Source organism: Scyliorhinus canicula, chromosome 15 (assembly GCF_902713615.1).
Source record: "Scyliorhinus canicula chromosome 15, sScyCan1.1, whole genome shotgun sequence".
Lineage (NCBI taxonomy): Eukaryota > Metazoa > Chordata > Chondrichthyes > Carcharhiniformes > Scyliorhinidae > Scyliorhinus > Scyliorhinus canicula.
This window is the reverse complement of record NC_052160.1, coordinates 145,626,390-145,644,895: the sequence shown is the minus strand read 5'-3', so window position 1 is coordinate 145,644,895 and position 18,506 is coordinate 145,626,390. Positions and strand designations below refer to the sequence as shown.

The following is an 18,506-nucleotide window of genomic DNA, read 5'->3' as shown; positions in this document are numbered from 1 at the left end:
TCCCACACACTCCGCCCTCCCCCCAGCCCACACTCCTCCCTCCCCCCCAGCCCACACTCCACCCTCCCCCACCCAGCCCACACTCCTCCCTCCCACTTCCCCCACAAAATAGGGCATCAGATGAACATCACATCAACTGAACAAAAAACCCCAACCGTCCAGCCCCCCCCCCCCCCCCCCCAAACACTGACTCCTAACCATGTCCCGCCTTCCCCGTTTTAACCCCCTTAAACCGCCCCCCCCCCCCCGCTGGCCCCTCAATGCTCCGTGAAGAAAGTGATGAACGGTTTCCACCTCGGAATGAACCCTCCCCCCCCCCCCCCCCCCGCCACGTGCACCCCCTCAAAAAACCTGCGCATCCTCGCCACCCTCATGTGGGCGCTATGCACCACTTTGAACTGGGGATGAATCTTAACCTCACACACGACGACGATGAGTTCACCTTCTGTTAAATCTCAGCCTAATGTCCGAGCCCCACCTCCCCGCCAATCGCCTCCTCCCGCTTGATCTCCTCCAGCAAGGCACAGGGCGCCCCCACCCCCCACTCCAACAATTCCTTGTAAATATTCACGCTACCTTCTGGCCCACATTTGGCACTGACTATATTCCCTGTTGCAAATCATGAAGTTAGTGCTGACGTTCACTTAGTTGTTTGTTATTCCCCTCCCCTACGTTGTCCTACGACAGAAGCATATCCTGCAGCCCCGGCAAGGACTGCATTCCCTCCTCACAAAACCCTGAACCTGCAGCTACCTAAACCCATTCCCCTTCGGAAACTCAAACAATTCATTCAACTCCTCCAGCCCCGCAAATTTGCCCCCTATAAACAAGTCCCGGAAATACTCAATCCCTGCCTGCTGCCAACCCCGGAACCTCGCATCCAGTTCCCGGCACAAACCTCTGGTTATCACAAATCGGCACCCACAACTACATCCCCTTTAACCCCAAGTGCTGCCTACCCTGCCCCCACACCCTCAAAACCGACACCACCACCGGACCCCCAGAGTACCTGGCCGACAGGAAGGGCAGAGGCACCAACAACAAAGCCCTCAAACATGTTCCCCTACACAATGACCCCCCCCCTCCCCAGTTCCCCACTGTGGTAATACCACGGTATATATATGTGTGCGCCTCTATTAGGGGATGTACAATAGTACCGGCTATTACAGGTTTGTTGGTAAGCCCCTGCCGGCTAGCTCCGCCCACAGGAGCAGTATAAATATCCATGAGGTCTCCTGAGCTGCCATTTTACAGCTCCACTTGAGGTAATAACATCTCACGGTAATAAAGCCTCTTTTGTACCGTTTCGTGTTTCTGTGTGCAATTGTTAGCGCAACACCCCCCCCCCCCCCCCCCCCCTCACCCCGTTCCCCCGTCCCCAGACCAACCTCTCCTCTTCTCACGGCCCATTTCCATTTCCTCACCATCACAATGTTTGCAGCCCAATAATAATTCATCAAATTTGGCAAAGCCAGCCACACACCACCACCCCTACCCACAAGCCCCCCCCCCACCCCTCCCCCCCACATCCACTGGGCCTTCCCCGCCCACACAAACCTCAAGATCAACCCATGGGATTTTTTTTCCATGAAAGTTTGAAGAGATAAGATATTGATGAATCTCCACAAAGCAAAATAAGACTGGGAAAAACGTTTGAGATTCCAGCATTTGGCACAAATGCAACCAGTCTGGCTAGGAGAGGTTATGACCAGAGAGAAACAAGCTACCTTCTGGCCCACATTTGGCACTCGCTATATTCCCTGTTGCAAATCATGAAGTTAGTGCTTACGTTCACTTAGTTGTTTGTTTATGTAGTTGCCTCACTGGGCTGTAAATCGGCCTAGCAGTCAACCGTGTTAAAATATACAAACTTAAACTTTCTTTTTCTCCCCACCACCCCCCCCCCCACCCCCCACCCACCCCAGAATATTTATTCTCTCTCAAGAAATGGGAGTGTTATTTTCATCCTGAAGTTGTACCCACATTCAAAATATTTTTTTTGATGGTTGTACCGAGCTAATAAAGATTGATTGCATACAAATAGAGCCGTATACATCCCCAAAATGCTTCACAGTCAGTGAATTGTTTTACAGATATAGTCATTGATGCAATGTGGGCAGAAAGTAGCAGCCACTTTGCACAAACAAAGTCCCAAAAAAACAATGAAATATGTCCAGTTAACATGCTTGGCCCAGGGATAAATGATGGTCCGGGTTTCCAGGAGAACTCTCCCACCTTTTCCCGGGGACCTTTCACCTTTATCTGAACAGGCAGATTAGGCCTCAATCAGATGTTTCAGTGGAAAAAAACAACAGCTTCTCAAGAACAATTAGGTATGGGCAATAAATGCGAACATTGCCGGTAAAACTCACGTCCCAAATATTTAAAAAATGACTGGACATGGAGCTTCTCTGATACTGCACTGAAATATCAGCCTGGATGTGCTCAAGTCCCTGGAGTGGAGATTGAACCCACCCAGCTGACTCAAGAGAGGATGACAACATTGAGGAAAATGACACTTGATCCAGGTATGAGCTAGGTGATGATCTCAGCACTGTATGGCTGAGGGAAGCAGAGGTGTGCACATTGAGAGGCGGGCAGGCGAGAATAGTTTGGTGCCAATGCCAGTTCTCGGCTTTTTCTCCACCACATCTTCCAGCACTGATTTGGCAGTACACAGGGCAGAGACACATCTTACAGCTCACTGCAATAGGTCATGCGGAGTGGTGTAGATAAAATATTCATGCACCAATTTAAAAACAGCATAACAAATAATAAAACTTTTCATCTGTCTAAATTTGTCCATTAAAAAAAAATCATCAGGAATCAGCATTTATCTTGAACAGAGCATTTTGAAATATCCAAAACACAAATTAGACACTAAAAGTTGTAAATTTACCCAGGCCACCAGCCATATCTGGAGCCCTGGTCAGACTTCACAAACTATTTACTCTCCTGCCCAAATCTTGGGGAAAATTGCACTTGAAGAATTTTGCCTTAAGGTTGCATTTTCCATCTTTGATTACAAAGTTAATGTTACAGTATTAACGAACATTTCTTTTTTTTTAATTTAGAGTACCCAATTCATTTTTTCCAATTAAGGGGCAATTTAGTATGGGCAATTCACTTACCCTGCACATCTTTGGGTTGTGGGGGTGAAACCCACGCAAACGGGGAGAATGTGCAAACTCCACACAGACAGTGACCCAGAGCCAGGATCGAACCTGGGACCTCGGCGCCGTGAGGCAGCAGTGCTAACCCACTGCGCCACTGTGCTGCCCTTTCACGGACATTTCTGATCATTGACATGTACATGCAAACTCTGTATTTGTGATCATCGCAAATTTGGTAGCCACCGCTTTTACAGCAATCATTTATTTGTGCGTAAGAATGAGTGCGAACACGTGACAAAGTTAAGCCACTTAAGGGAAGTATATTGCAATAAATGTAGTTTAACCATTCTGCAGGCCAATTTCTGCATTGCGTTTACTACAAATGTTTCAATGGGTTGGAGTGGGAGTTTGTATGTTGGGAAATGCACAGAGGCCTCAGCGACTTGTGGTATCTACAGCCATAGAATTCCACAGTTAGTTCAGTTTAGGCATCTTCTAATGTTCAGACATCAGGGGCGGGATTCTCCGGGAATCGGCGGGGCGGGCAGAAACGGCGCAGTGGAGTGGCGGGAACCACTCCGGCATCGGGCCACCCCAAAGGTGTGTAATCATCCGCACCTTCGGGGGCTAGGCCGGCGCCGGAGTGGTTTGCGCCCCGCCGGCCGGCGTGGAAGGCATTTGGCGCCGCGTCAGCCGGGGCCGAAGGGACACCGCCGGCTGGCACGGATCCGCGCATGCACGGGAGCGTCGGCGGCTGCTCGCATCATCCCCGCGCATGTGCAGGGGGGGGGGTTCAACTTCACGCCGGCCATTGCGGAGGCTTACACGGCTGGAGCGAAGGAATTGAGTGCTCCCACAGCACAGGACCGGCCACAGATCGGTGGGCCCCAATCGCGGGCCAGGCCGCCATGGGTGCCAGATCCCCCCCCCCCCCCCCCCAAGGACCCTGGAGCCCGCCCGCGCCGTCAGGTCCCACCGATAAGGGATCAACTCCAATTTACGCCAGCGGGACCATTGCGGGCCGGAGAATCGCCGGAGGGGGCGGGATTCACGCCGTCCCCCGCCAATTGTCCGACCCAGCAGGGGGTCGGAGAATCCCGCCCCAGGTTATTGAAATTCGCAAAGCACTTTGAGAACGCTCAAACTTGGAGCCATGCTCTTGGGCCACACTTTAATCCTACCCCCTTCCTATTTTACACCTGACAATTTGCCAACGTCCTGAGTAAACACCGATACAATGTCCAAAATACAGCATCTTTGGGACCAGGACCATGCCGGAGTTCTTACCCTCCCAGAATTTAGACATCCAACCTATACGTGTACCGTGTCAAAAACATCTGCTTACTCAACCAAATTTATTATTCTCTTTGGACAGTCATTAACATAACCTCATGTATGGCAGCACATCAGTTAACAGCCTTATAGTATGGCTGCTCCTGTTCATGCCCAAACACACATTCTTCAGACAAAAATAGACTTAAAGTGTAAAATTCTTGATTACAAATCTTCCCGTTTCATCCTTTCCCAGTTTTCAAACAGCTGGATTTTGGGATATTTTCCTGCAGCTCCTGGCTCTAGCCCAGTTTGGAGCTGGCTTTGAGGAGAGGCTGAGTATCTGAGAGATCAAACACTTCCCTCACAGCAACAGCACTGTTTAAAATAAAAATGCACTAACATTCTCAGATAAGCAAGTGTTGACCTTTGAGGGGGATTGCCTCCCTCCCATCCGCTTTACAATGTTCCGCCCATTTCTATTGGAAAAATCTATTATCTGGGTGGGAACATTAATTCTGTGAAACAAAGAAAGCAAGGCAAAGATTAAAGTGGATAAAAAGTAACTGAAAGAGAATTTTTATTTCTTAAAAGATATTCATCACCGCTCTATAGACTTGATGAAATTATATTAAAGACTGCGGAAAAGTTCGACATCCTATTTGATGATGGAAGCATTAATGCCAACAGCGTGTCTCGCAGCCACAGAGCACAAACACAGCAGTTCACTGGGAATGGCTACTCCATTCACTGGCAAAAAACAGTGATCAGTGAATCCATCCCGCAGATTATCCATGCCAACTTGGCAGAGACGCCAGCTTTCAGCAAATGGGAAATATTGCTTTTGGCCTTCTGACTAGAAGGGTGATCAGCGTTTTACTGTAAATCATTCAATTGCTGTTTGATGTGCTCCCAATTGCATCACTTTCTACTCAATGATCCGAGAGAGTAAATGAAACATTTGTCTGCAGACACAAGTTACAGTGCGAGTCAGCTCTGACAAAACTCAACGTAGCTGAATCCTTAGAATATTGGCAATTAATGATCGAAGGATTATGTCTGGACCAGTACTTTTATATAGCCTTTCCTGCTTCCAAATTCTGGAAATCCTGACCTCAACTCGTGAGAGTGCTAGTGGGACTTCAGCGATTTCACTGGATTCCATCACAATTTCCTTGTGACAACCAGAGAGAAGCAATAAATGTTGCCTGGCCAAAGTTATTCACATCCAGAGAACAAATAAAAGACAGGAGATGTATTCACTTGGATATTTCCAGCTAAAAGGAATGCAGAATAGGCAGTGGTTAGCACTGCTGCATCACGGCGTCGAGGTCCCGGGTTCGATCCCGGCTCTGGGTCACTGTCCGTGTGGAGTTTGCACATTCTCCCCGTGTCTGCGTGGGTTTCGCCCCCACAACCCAAAGATGTGCAGGGTAGGTGGATTGGCCACGCTAAAATTGCCCCTTAATTGGAAAAAATGAATTGGATACTCTATATTTATTTTAAAACAGAGGCCATTCTGCCCAACCAATCCATGCTGGTTTATATTGTCCACGAGTCTCCCCCCATCTTTCCTCATCCAGATCGACCATCGTAAACATCCAATCCATTCAAATTCTGATCTGTTCTCGTTAAATGTAGCTATACATAGAAATAGGAGCTGGAGGTGGCCATTCGGCCCTTCATTATGATCATTGCTGATCAGCAAGTTCAATACCCTGATCCCTCCTTCTCCCCATATCCCTTTAGCCTCACGAGCTATATCTAATTCCTTCTTGAAACTACACAACGTTTTTGCCTTAATTACTTTCTGTGGTAGCGAAATTCCACAGATTCACCACTCTGGATGAAGAAATTTCTATACTATCCACTTCAACCACTCCTGGGGTAGTGAGTTCCAAATTGGCATTCAATGGCATTACCATCACTAAATCTGCCACTATGAACATGCTAAATGTTACCATTGGATATAAACGGAACTGGACTAGCCACATGGCTACAAGAGCAGGTCAGAGGTTGGGAATCCCACGAGTAACTCTCTTCCTGACCCCCCCCCAAAGCCTGTCCGCCATCTACAAGGCACAAGTCAGGAGTGTGATGGAACACTCTCCACTTGCCTGGATGAGTGCAGCTCCAGCAACATTCAAGAAACTCGATACCATACAGGACAAAGCAACCCGTTTGATTGCTCCCCCATCCAAAAACATTCCCTCCCTCCACCACTGACGCACAGTGACAGCCGCGTGTACCATCTACAAGATGCACTGCAGTAACTCACCAAGGCTCCTTAGACAGCACCTTCCAAACCCACAACCACTACCATCTAGGACAAGAGCAGCAGATACCTGGGAACCCCATCACCTGGAGGTTCCCATCCAAGTCACTCACCATCCTGACTGGGAAATATATCGGACATTCCTTCACTGTCGCTGGGGCCAAATCCTGGAACTCCCTCCCTAACAGCACTGTGGGTGTACCTACACCACAGGGACTGCGGCGGTTCAAGAAGGCAGCTCACCACCACCTTCTCAATGGCAATTAGGGATGGGTAATAAATGCTGACCTGGCCAGCGACGCCCACATCCCGTGAATTAATGCATTTTTTTTATTCACTTGTGTGAAGAGCCGAGCTTAATTTTAATTATTGATTCCCTTTGTTTAGGATTTCCTCACCAGAGGAAACAGTTTATCTATATCGGTTTAATCAAATCTATTCATCATTTTTAAACACCTCAAATTACACCACTTCTTAATCACCCAAACTGAAGAAAATATAAAGAAAGTACATGTGACCTGCCTTTCTGCTTTAACCTTTACTCAGGTGGTGTCCAAACAGATTGCAGTACTCCTCCTAATGGGGTCTAACCAAGACAGTGACAGATCACTTCCTCTCCTTTGTATTCAAAACCCCTTGGAGATAATAGCAAACATTCCATGTACCTCCATTACATTTTGTACATTTCAGTGATTGGCTTATCTGGCCGTCCAAATCTTGAGTGCTTGCTACATTTCTGAGCTTCTCGCCATTAAGGAAGTATTTTCATTCAACTTTCTTCGGTGCAAAGTGGATGGTGCCACACTTCTCCACATTGGGCTCCGTTTGCCATGCAAGCTGCCCAAGAGCCATTGTAAAACCTCCTGCCCCGTGACGGTTTGGTAGCAGAATTGTTCCTTACAGCAAGCTGTTGCTAGGTTTAACCTTCCGTGTTCCAGCTTTCTGCTCCTCCCAACTCATCCCATCATGGCTGCTGGATGGACCTTTTTAAACAAAAAGTGGCCTCCCCTCCTACTGCCCCAATGTTACAAATCCACCAGAAGTTGTGTCTGTCAACTCAACACATTTCAGGGACACAGTCCAGTTGGACTGTTGTGCGATAGTATGGCATCCCAGTGCACATACACACTATTCTAAAGTGTGAACATACCTCCGCTGTCAGTACCATGTGGTAAAGTAGACAGTGACTTGATGAAATGTCTATTTCTTCAAAACGCAAAAACAAAAAGATAAAGAGAAAAAAATTGGCAAAAAAACAAGGGAACTTGTATATAAACAGCTCCTTTTAACATTGAAAATTCACCGGCACCATTTCACAAAGGATGCAAGGGAAAACAGATACAGACCAAAAGCTTGGTCAAACATTACAAAGAACATCTTAATTAAAAGGGAGAAGTAAGGGCGTTACGGTGGCGCAGTGGTTAGCACTGCTGCCTCACGGTGCTGAGGAGAGCAGCCGATGGCACAGTGGTTAGCACTGCTGCCTCACGGTGCTGAGGGCGGCGGCAAGGTGGCGCAGTGGTTAGCACTGCTGCCTCACGGTGCTGAGGGCGGCGGCAAGGTGGTGCAGTGGTTAGCACTTCTGCCTCACGGTGCTGAGGGCGGCGGCAAGGTGGTGCAGTGGTTAGCACTGCTGCCTCACGCTGCCGAAGACCCGGGTTCGATCCCGGCCCCAGGTCACTGTCCGTGTGGAGTTTGCACATTCTCCCAGTGTCTGGGTCCCACAACCCAAAGATGTGCAGGGTCGGTGGATTGGCCACGCTAAACTGGCCCTTAATTGGAAAAAAAAGAATTGGGTACTCTAAATTTATTTTTTTTAAAGGGAGAAGTTGGAGGGACAAAATGGATGAGGGAAGGAGGGTCTCTCGTGTGCAAGATCTGAATAACTGAATGGTGGGTCCACATTAGGCAGAGTCAAAGAAACAGAGTTTGGGGCTGGGAGTTAATCGGGCTACTTGGGTGGGTTCAAAGGTCAATTTTACAGTCAGTAAAATGTGAGAATAAAAGGGAGCAGCTAAATGGTTAACTGCACTCAAAACGCAACAGCTTCATTCAAACACAGGGAGTGGTGGAAGGGGAATGAGCAAACAGCCGTCGGCCACCCACAAAAAGGAAGAGCACGCCTTATGGATTATTGCAAATCTGCATTTTGGATCCTGTAGCCAGTGTTGACGCTCATCTCCTCTTCAGGAGTTCGCACACCTTCCCTTTGGGTGATACAAAATTATCCATTAACTCTTGTACCAGGAATTGCCAATTTTAGAAATGAAAGACATTGAAATACCTACAAGCAGTTCATTCTATTAATTCTGAATCTTTCACACTCCTTCCTTTTTTAAAATAAATTTAGAGTACCCAATTCATTTTTTTTCCAATTAAGGGGCAGTTTAGCGTGGCCAATCCACCTACTCTGCATATCTTTGGGTTGTGGGGGTGAAACCCACGCAAACATGGGGAGAATGTGCAAACTCCACACGGACAGTGACCCAGAGCCGGGATCGAATCTGGGACCTCGGCACCGTGATGCAGCAGTGCTAACCACTGCGCCACCGTGCCGCCCTTTCAAACTCCTTCTTAACCCTCAGGGTGCATTCACACCACAGTCCTCTCGGTGTCATTCTGGTGCCGGCCTGGTCAGGATCCTGCTTGACTAGATCAGTAACATTCCTACTAAGCAGTTAGCTCCAAATATGTAACAAGTAATAATTTAAAATATTTAAGCAATTAGGAAGGGAAAATCCCTCCCAACCAAAAGATTAAAGGTATATAACTTGTAGGACCCTTCTTCCCATACTTTATAAACCACTTTTGATGCCACACTTGATTTACACTTCAGGTATTTTCATAATGAAAGAGGTTTTTTGCTGCACGGAATCTCATTTCGAGTCAGGTCATGTCTGGTCTCTAGATTCACCCAACACGTTTAATGTCTACACAAAAGGAGAAATCACTTCACGCACTTAAAGCATGTGGCTTCCTGAGCTTTTATAAATTGAGGCATTGAGTACCAAAGCAGGAAGTTAGGCTCAATCTTTATAAATCACTGCTTAGGCCTCAGCTGCAGAACTGTGCCAATCTGGGCACCTGACTTTCAGAAGGATGTTAATGTCTCAGTTTGGGTGGAGAGGGAATTTACTGAAGGGGTGAGGGGCTTCAGTTAAGTTGTGATTGGAGAAGCAGGGGCCAGGACTCTTCTCCTTTAAGCAGAGACGGGCAGCAGAGATTTTACAGTAAGTGACCAAAATTAAGGATTTTGAAAAGAGGAAATAAATGGCCTGATAGTTGGTAACTAGAAGACAGACTTTTAAAAAATAAATTTAGAGTACCCAATTAATTTTTTCCAATTAAGGGGCAATTTAACGTGGCCAGTCCACCTACCCTGCACATCTTTGGGTTGTGGGGGTGAAACCCACGCAGACACGGGGAGAATGTGCAAACTCCACACGGACAGTGACCCAGAGCCGGGATCGAACCTGGGACCTCGGTGCTGTGAGGCAGCAGTGCTAACCACTGCGTTGCCCTGCCACCCACTAGAAGACAGACTTAAGGTAATTAATAAAAGAACCCGAGGAGATGTGAAGAGGAGGTTGGCCAGATTGATTCCGGGGATGGAAGGGTTGGTGTATGAGGAGAGATAAAACAGTTTGGGCTTATACTCGCTGGGGTTTCAAAGAAAGAGAGGGTATCTGATCAAAGTATAGAAAATACAAAGAGGGATTGATGAAGTAAACGTAGAGGAATGTTCCCCCTTGTGGGGCAATCTAGAACAAGTGGTCACAGATACAGGTTGAGAGACGGTAGATTTAAAACTGAGATGAGGAGGAACTACTTCTCGCAGAGGGTGGTGAGTTTGTGGAACTCGCTGCCCCATAGTGCGGTGGAATCAGAGTCATCAAGAAGGAGATAGAAACATTGCTCATTAAAAAACAGGTTAAAGGGATATGGGGAACAGGAGGGGAGGTGGATTTGAGACCAAGAAGAGATCAGCCATGATCTGATTGAATGGAGCAGGCTCGAAGGGCTGAATTGCCTTCTTAGCTCCTAATTCCTATATTTCTATGTTTATTTTTTAAAACACAGCAAGTCCTGGGTTCGAATCCCGGCCCCACATCACTGTCCGTGTGGAGTTTGCACATTCTCCCCGTGTCTGCGTGGGTTTCGCCCCCACAACCCAAAGATGTGCAGGGTGGGTGGATTGGCAACGCTAAATTGCCCTTAATTGGAAAAATAATAATTGGGTATTCTAAATTTGAAAAAACAAACACAGCAAGTCATTCCAATCTAGAATACACAAGGGGTGAGGAAACACACACAATAGGAACTTTCAAAAGGATATCGGATATATCCACTCAAAAGAAATTAAAACTGCAGGAACTACTGTTTCAAACAGTCAGCACAATGAGTAGCCTGTGCTGTTTAATTCTATGTTCCTAAGCTTGCAATGTTTCTTGGTGCCGTTCAACATTACCTCAACCCGCCCTGCCCAAAAGGAAGGCAGATATGTCACTACTACACGAATAAGCGGTTCAAGTTAATTCCAGCAGACTCTCACCCTGACCCAACATAACAAAATGTTCAATCCTTATTATGGAGCCACAAGTAAAGACTGGTGCAGGAAGGATTACATTTACTATTCCTTTTCTGCGGGTATTAAATACCGGGTCTACAAGTGAAAATGTTTTTCCTCCACACTGACACCTGGGCGGGATTCTCCCAGCCCAGGGCTGGGCCGGAGAATCCCTGCAACCAGGCCACGCCGCCCCATCGCCAGCACACGATTCTCCGCGGACCGTTGCGTTGGAGCCGGCGCGTTCAGGGAGGCCACCGTGCACACACGGGTTGGTGCCGGCGCCATTGCGCACGCGCGGATCATGCGGCGCACAGTTCGCGCTGGGATGGGAGGCTGGAGCAGCGTCAACCGCTCCAGCACCTGCTGGCCCCCTGTAGGGGCCAGAATCGGTACTCCCAGCGGCCCGTTCACACCGTCGTGAAACGCGAGGATGTTCCCGACGGCATGGATACTCTGCTGCCGACTGTGAGATCCCGCCCCAGATGTTTCAATCAATAACTCGTGCAACATGTGGGAAAATCTCAGTTATTCCTGGCGAGAATGGGTCTCAAACTGTCCAAACAAACAAGACAGAGCCTCGAACAAGAACAAGGGCCGGGATTCTCCCCTACCCGGCGGGGCGGGGGGGTCCCAGTGGGATGGAGTGGCGTGAACCATTCCGGTGTTGGGCCGCCCCAAAGATGCGGAAGTCTCCGCACCTTTAGGGGTCAAGCCCTAACCTTGAGGGGCTAGGCCCGTGCCGGAGTGGTTGGCGCCCTGCCAGCCGGTGGAACGGCCTTTGGCCCCACGCAGAGGTAATATAAAGAAAGTCGCAATGAGTTGTGATTTGTGTCGTTTGTATTTTGAATTTGTGAAGTTGCTTCATGAGCAATGTCACTTTAAAGCTCGTGGGATCCAAATGGAAGAATAATAAATTGGAGTTCGTCCCTTTGATCATTACCCCTCCTAACCTGGGGCAGAGTAATTCATGATGAAAGCTTCCTTCCGGGGCCGAAGGGACTCAGCCGGCCCGCGGACGTCCGCCCATGCGCCGGAGCGCCAGCGGCTGCTGACGTCAACCCCGCGCATGCGCAGGGGAGGGGGTCACTTCCGCCTCCACCTCTGCCATCGTGAAGACTATGGCGAACGCGGAAGGAAAAGAGTGCCCCCACGGCACAGGCCCGCCTGCCGATCAAAGAACAAAGAACAAAGAAAATTACAGCACAGGAACAGGCCCTTCGGCCCTCCCAGCCTGCGCCGATCCAGATCCTTTATCTAAACCTGTCTCCTATTTTCCAAGGCCTACTTCCCTCTGTTCCCCGCCCGTTCATATATCTGTCCTGATGCATCTTAAATGATGCTATCGTGCCCGCCTCTACCACCTCCGCTGGCAAAGCATTCCAGGCACCCACCACCCTCGATGTGAAAAACTTTCCACGCATATCTCCCTTAAACTTTCCCCCTCTCACCTTGAAATCGTGACCCCTTGTAACTGACACCCCCACTCTTGGGAAAAGCTTGTTGCTGTCCACCCTGTCCATACCTCACCCAATCGCGGGCCGGGCCACTGTGGGGGCACCCCCCGGGGCCAGATCGGCCCATGCTCCCCCCGGGACCAGATCGCCCCATGCTCCTCCCCCCCCCCAGGACCCTGGAGCCCGCCCGCGCCGCCTGGTCCCGCCGGTAAGTGGTTTGATTCCCGCCGGCGGGACCGGCCTGACAGCGGCGGGACTTCGGCCCATCGCGGGCCGGTGAATCGCCGGGGGAGGGGGGGAGGGGCGCCGACAGTCGCAGCGCGATTCCCGCCCCAGCCAAATCTCTGGTGCCAGAGACTTCAGGAGACGGCGGGGGCAGGATTCACGCCGGCTCCCGGTGATTCACCGACCCAGCGGGGGGGGGGGGTCAGAGAATCCCGCCCAAGTTCTGGGCAGGAAGCTTTCATCATGAATTACGCTGCCCCAGGTTAGGAGGGGTAATGATCAAAGGGACAAACTCCAATTTATTATTCTTCCATTTGGATCCCACGAGCTTTAAACTGACATTGCTCATGAAGCAACTTCACAAATTCAAAATACAAACGACACAAATCACAACTCATTGCGACTTTCTTTATGTTACCTCTGGGTGATCACAGTGGCTGGTTTAGCACAGTGGGCTAAGCAGCTAGCTTGTAATGCAGAACAAGGACAACAGTGTGGGTTTAATTCCCGTACCAGCCTCCCCGAACAGGCGCGGAATGTGGTGACTAGGGGCTTTTCACAGTAACTTCATTGAAGTCCACTTGTGACAATAAGCGATTATTATTATTATTGCATGGCTGATCTTTTCCACCCAACGCTCGCCGATCATTCTCTCTGGGGATCATTTCTTTAAGCAATTATACCCAATCATATTCTAGGTAGACAGGGAGCGCAACGTTTCTGTCCCACCACCAAACTGGATTAGCGTCAGCTCTCTGCCAATGTTACAGGCCTAAGTTTGTCATTTAAAGAAAAGGTGACATTGGCGTTTGCTCAGATACAGCTCCACCCTCGTCTTTTCAAAGTGTCCCCAAAAGGGAAGAGCTGGCTGTTTCTGCACAAATACTCAGCTCAGTTCAGATGCAGTGAAGTCCAGCAGTAGCACCCTGATGGAGAGACACCAGTACATTGGCTAATTCAGAGGAAGGTGCTGCATCCACACACTGCTGTTTCATTGCAGAATGATCCCCGAGGTTATTCACTTTGTTTTAATTGGTCTTCAAAAACTTGCTAAACCTGTTTATGTTATTTTTTTACATGACCTACTTAGCTGTTTCTCAGTCTCAGTCCAGGCCCTAGTGGTTTACCTCTTTTGTCACAGTAAAACTTTCAAGGACGTCGTATCATTTACAATCTATCATCTGAAGGACAGGGCATGTTCAGACATGCAAATACACCCAGAGGCAGCTTGCCATTTTGTGGCTCCTTCAGTTTTTCTCAGCTGGTCAATAGCGCCTCGATTTCACCAGAAAAGAAATCACAATTAAACCAGCGAGTTGCTGCTCAAAGAGCTTTCATCACCCTGAGCTGACCCTCCCCTTCCCCATTTCCACTCCCCAGGACATTATCGAACCAAGGTCATCACGACGGTGACCTTACCCATCATTAGATAGTGTGATGCTAACAGGGATTGAACTCTGGTTTTAACCTGTCAGTTGTAACCAAAGCACTACAGCAGGCAGTGCATTGACTCAGCAGCTCATCGGGAAACAAGGACAGTGAAACTGGCAGCAGCCACGTCTGGAGTCCACACACATGCAGACGAACAGAGACTAACACTGCAGTCAGTGATTCTCCAAAAGATGTTCTTTTCACGTTCCCCAATCTGTAATCAAATGATGAACTGCCACTTATGACCATAGACCATAAGACACAAGGGCAGAAGCTGGCCATTCAGCCCATCCAGTTTGCTCTGCCATTCTGTGAGATACTAACTGATGTGATAATCCTCAACTCCACTTTCCTGCCTGAGGGAAATTGTTTTTTCCCATCCTTTAAGCTGTTAGGCTCGGTGTAAAACCATTAAAAAGCTACATCTTGAAAACCAATAATTGCTAAACACCCTCACTGGTCCTGAACAACTTTTTAAAAATGGTTGAATGGCAAATTTCTTGACAAAAATAATTTACTTTGAAAATATTTTTGAAAAGTTATTTTATAATAAATTACTATTGTAATAATCCTATCTTTATTATTGTCACAAGTAGGCTTCCATTTCCACTGCAATGAAGTTACTGTGAAAAGCCCCTAGTCGCCACATTCCGGCGCCTGTTCGGGTACACTGAGGGAGAATTCAGAATATCCAATTCCCTGACAAGCACATCTTTCGGGACGTGTGGGAGGAAACCGGAGCACCCGGAGGAAACCCACGCAGACACGGGGAGAACGTGCAGACTCCTCATAGACAGTGACCCAAGCCAGGAATCGAACCTGGGACCCTGGAGCTGTGAAGCAACAGTGCCAACCACTGTGTTACTGTGCCCAGGAAACGTTAATTTAAAAGGGAAGGGCTTCGGTGCTTTTTATTGGTTTGCTGTGTGTGGGAATACTTCAATGTGATTGGCTGCTTCCACTGTTTGTTGCCATCACTGCCGTTGCATGCCTGGAGATCCCCTTGACTTGGTGCCAGATTTAAACTGTCAGCAGAAAGTTTCCGCGCCACCGAGATCATTAGAGTCAATGTTTCAAATACTGGACACAAAAATCAGGCCAATTAATCTTTTGTTTCAAACTACTGCTTCAGTAAAAATAAAGCAACCATTTGCTATTAAAATGATTCGACATTTACAATGTATTCAGTATAGACCAGTATCAAGAGGTTTTGAGTAAGGTGATGCTGTGACCAATATTGGGACGGCAATGATTTTCCCGCCTCAGAAACACTGAAATCATAAACTCACTCCTGCCACTTGTGTCATCAGCACCTCCCGCGTCCAACTGCCATGGGTTATCCAACATATTGACCGTAGTGTTGCACCACCTTCCCATGCCAATTAGACAACCAATCAGCCAATCACATTGAAGTATCCCCACAGACAGCAAACCAATTCAAATTCATTGTTGCTTTTCCTATCCCTTATATTTTTACAACAAATAAACAGAAGTATTCAAAGAAAATGAAAATCAAGAGGGGCTTCCGGTGACGGCGGGCAGGAGGCAGCCGGACATTGGAGGGCTCCCGCTTGGGAACGGCATTTTCGGGGTCTAACGCCCGGTCCCAGGGGTAACAGAGGCGGCAAAAGCAGGGAGAAGGCACAGTGAAGGAGGATGTTGAGAACAAGTAAAAAACGGCCGTGAGAAAAGCAGCTGAAAGTCCGTCGGGGGAGTTGAAAGGTCACCGCGGGGACGACAAGGGAAATGGAGACTGGGGCACCAGGGGAGGCCGCATTGCCCACGGCTGAAGGAATGACGAAGGTGATGGCCGTGGAACTCGAAAGGCAGTTCACAAAACACACGGAGGCGATGGGGAAGGAGATGGGGACGGTATTGAAAGTGCTGGTGGAGGAGGCGATGCCCCGGTGAGGACGGCGGTGGGGAGCGCAGTGGCGGAGGTGCGGGAGCAAGGTGAGACACTGAAGGAAGTGGAAGAGATATTGTTGCAGCACAGTGATCAACTTACCTCGATGGAGAAGGAGGTGTGGAAAGTGATAGAGATCAATGAGGGTCTGCAAGCCAAAAAGGATGACTTGGAAAACAGATTCAGGCGACAGAATCTGAGGATTATGGGTCTTCCCGAAGGAGTGGAAGGCCCGAGGCTGACTGAGTATTTTGCCACGATGTTAGTGAAGCTATTGGAGGAGGGGGATGATACCTCCTGATATGAATTGAATATGAATTGAGTGAGCCGCCAAGAGTAGTGACTCTGTGTTTCCGTAGGTACAGCGTGAAGGAGAAGGTCCTGTGCTGGGCTAAGCAGAAGCGGGTGGTGCTGTGGGCTGGAGCTGGTATACGCATATATCAGGACTTTACGGTGGAGCTGGTGAGGAGGCGGGCTGCCTTCAGCCGGGTGAAGAAGACACTGTAAGGTGCAGTGCGGCATTGTACATCCAGCGAAGCTGAGGGTGACCTACAAATCCAAAGAGTTTTATTTTGGGATGGCGGAAGCAGCGGAGGAGTTTGCGAAGGCAGAAGGACTGTGGCTGAATTGAGAACTGGTCTAGTACCGATGTAGCCTCATGTAACTGTATTTTTCACTGCAGCGGGTGTATGTGCTAAATGAACCAACGTTGTATATACTTGGACAAGGGAAGAGAGGGGACTTTCATTTGCAATGATGGTTCTTTGGCGCTGGGGTGTGTATGCGGGGTTTGTGTGATAAAAGGGATTTATTAGTTTTCCTGGGGCCAGGCAAGGGGGGAAGGGACCCGGGCGGGGGCTCCCACGCTGGCCGGTTTAAGCCGGCCGGTGAACGGGAGTGAGGTGGGGGGAGGGGCTGCGGCCATCGGGCCTGGCAGAACAGGTTTCGGTGAGTCTAGCCCGGGTGGAAAGATGGAGGGAAGGTACCGAGGTTTGGGGGGGGGGGGGGGATTTTTGTAAGAGGAAGTGGAGGGGAGGAGCCTAATTCCTTTCTCTGTTATTTCTCCTTTGTACGTCCCACCGTGGGGGGGTTTGTTCTATTTGATGTTTATGTCCTCACGTGGGTCGTTGCTTGGGGTAGTGGGAGGATGGGATCGTTGTTGTTGATAAGGAAATTGACTTTGTATTTGTTACCATTTACTGCTTGTGGGTGGGATGTCAATTCTGGAGAAAATTTGAAAATAGAGAATAAAAATATTTTGCAAAAAAGAAAATGAAAATCAAATGATTAACCGTTCATTCCTGGAAACTCCTAGACATGTCTGGAGAGCTGGCAACCCTACTCACAGCATTCTAGCAGAACAGAGCATGAGCAGAGATCCGGCATCTCTTGAGCACAGTTCTGTTGTACATGCACCAGTCCTCAGTGAGAAATAATTCCTCAGCTGGCATGTCTTCAACTGCTTTACTCGAGGTTGGATATTTGCCTGGTTTATATTCCACCGAGCTGGGTTGTCACATCAGTAACACATCAACAATAAAAGTGTCAAAAGGCAGGAAGAGTATGTTGTTAGGAGAGGTTTGCCAGCAATCCTGCTTCTGTCTCTACTTTCATACTTTGCCCACAGCAATGAGGGGACGAACTGAAGGTTCAGGTTTCCATGTGCCAACATTTAGACAAAAACTAATGATCATCTGCTTTTCTCCAAATTTGAGAGTTCTTCCCTTGTGAAGGAATGCTGGACGGCTCTGTAAGCAAAACACAGTGAAGGGGTGGCACAGTGAAGGGGAGATGGTGGCACAGTGAAGGGGAGATGGTGGCACAGTGAAGGGGAGATGGTGGCACAGTGAAGGGGTGGCACAGTGAAGGGGAGATGGTGGCACAGTGAAGGGGAGATGGTGGCACAGTGAAGGGGAGATGGTGGCACAGTGAAGGGGAGATGGTGGCATAGTGAAGGGGTGACACAGTGAAGGGGTGGCACAGTGAAGGGGTGGCACAGTGAAGGGGTGGCACAGTGAAGGGGTGGCTCAGTGAAGGGGAGATGGTGGCACAGTGAAGGGGAGATGGTGGCACAGTGAAGGGGAGATGGTGGCACAGTGAAGGGGTGGCACAGTGAAGGGGTGATGGTGGCACAGTGAAGGGGAGATGGTGGCACAGTAAAGGGGAGATGGTGGCACAGTGAAGGGGTGGCACAGTAAAGGGGAGATGGTGGCACAGTGAAGGGGTGGCACAGTAAAGGGGAGATGGTGGCACAGTGAAG

At 48.8% G+C, this 18,506-nt stretch overlaps 1 protein-coding gene across 1 annotated transcript in view; it reads right to left on the bottom strand.

Moving 5' to 3' along the window:
* Positions 1–18,506, bottom strand: part of LOC119978892 (MAP kinase-activated protein kinase 2) — a 285,626-nt gene that overhangs the window by 225,782 nt on the left and 41,338 nt on the right. The window lies entirely within an intron of this gene.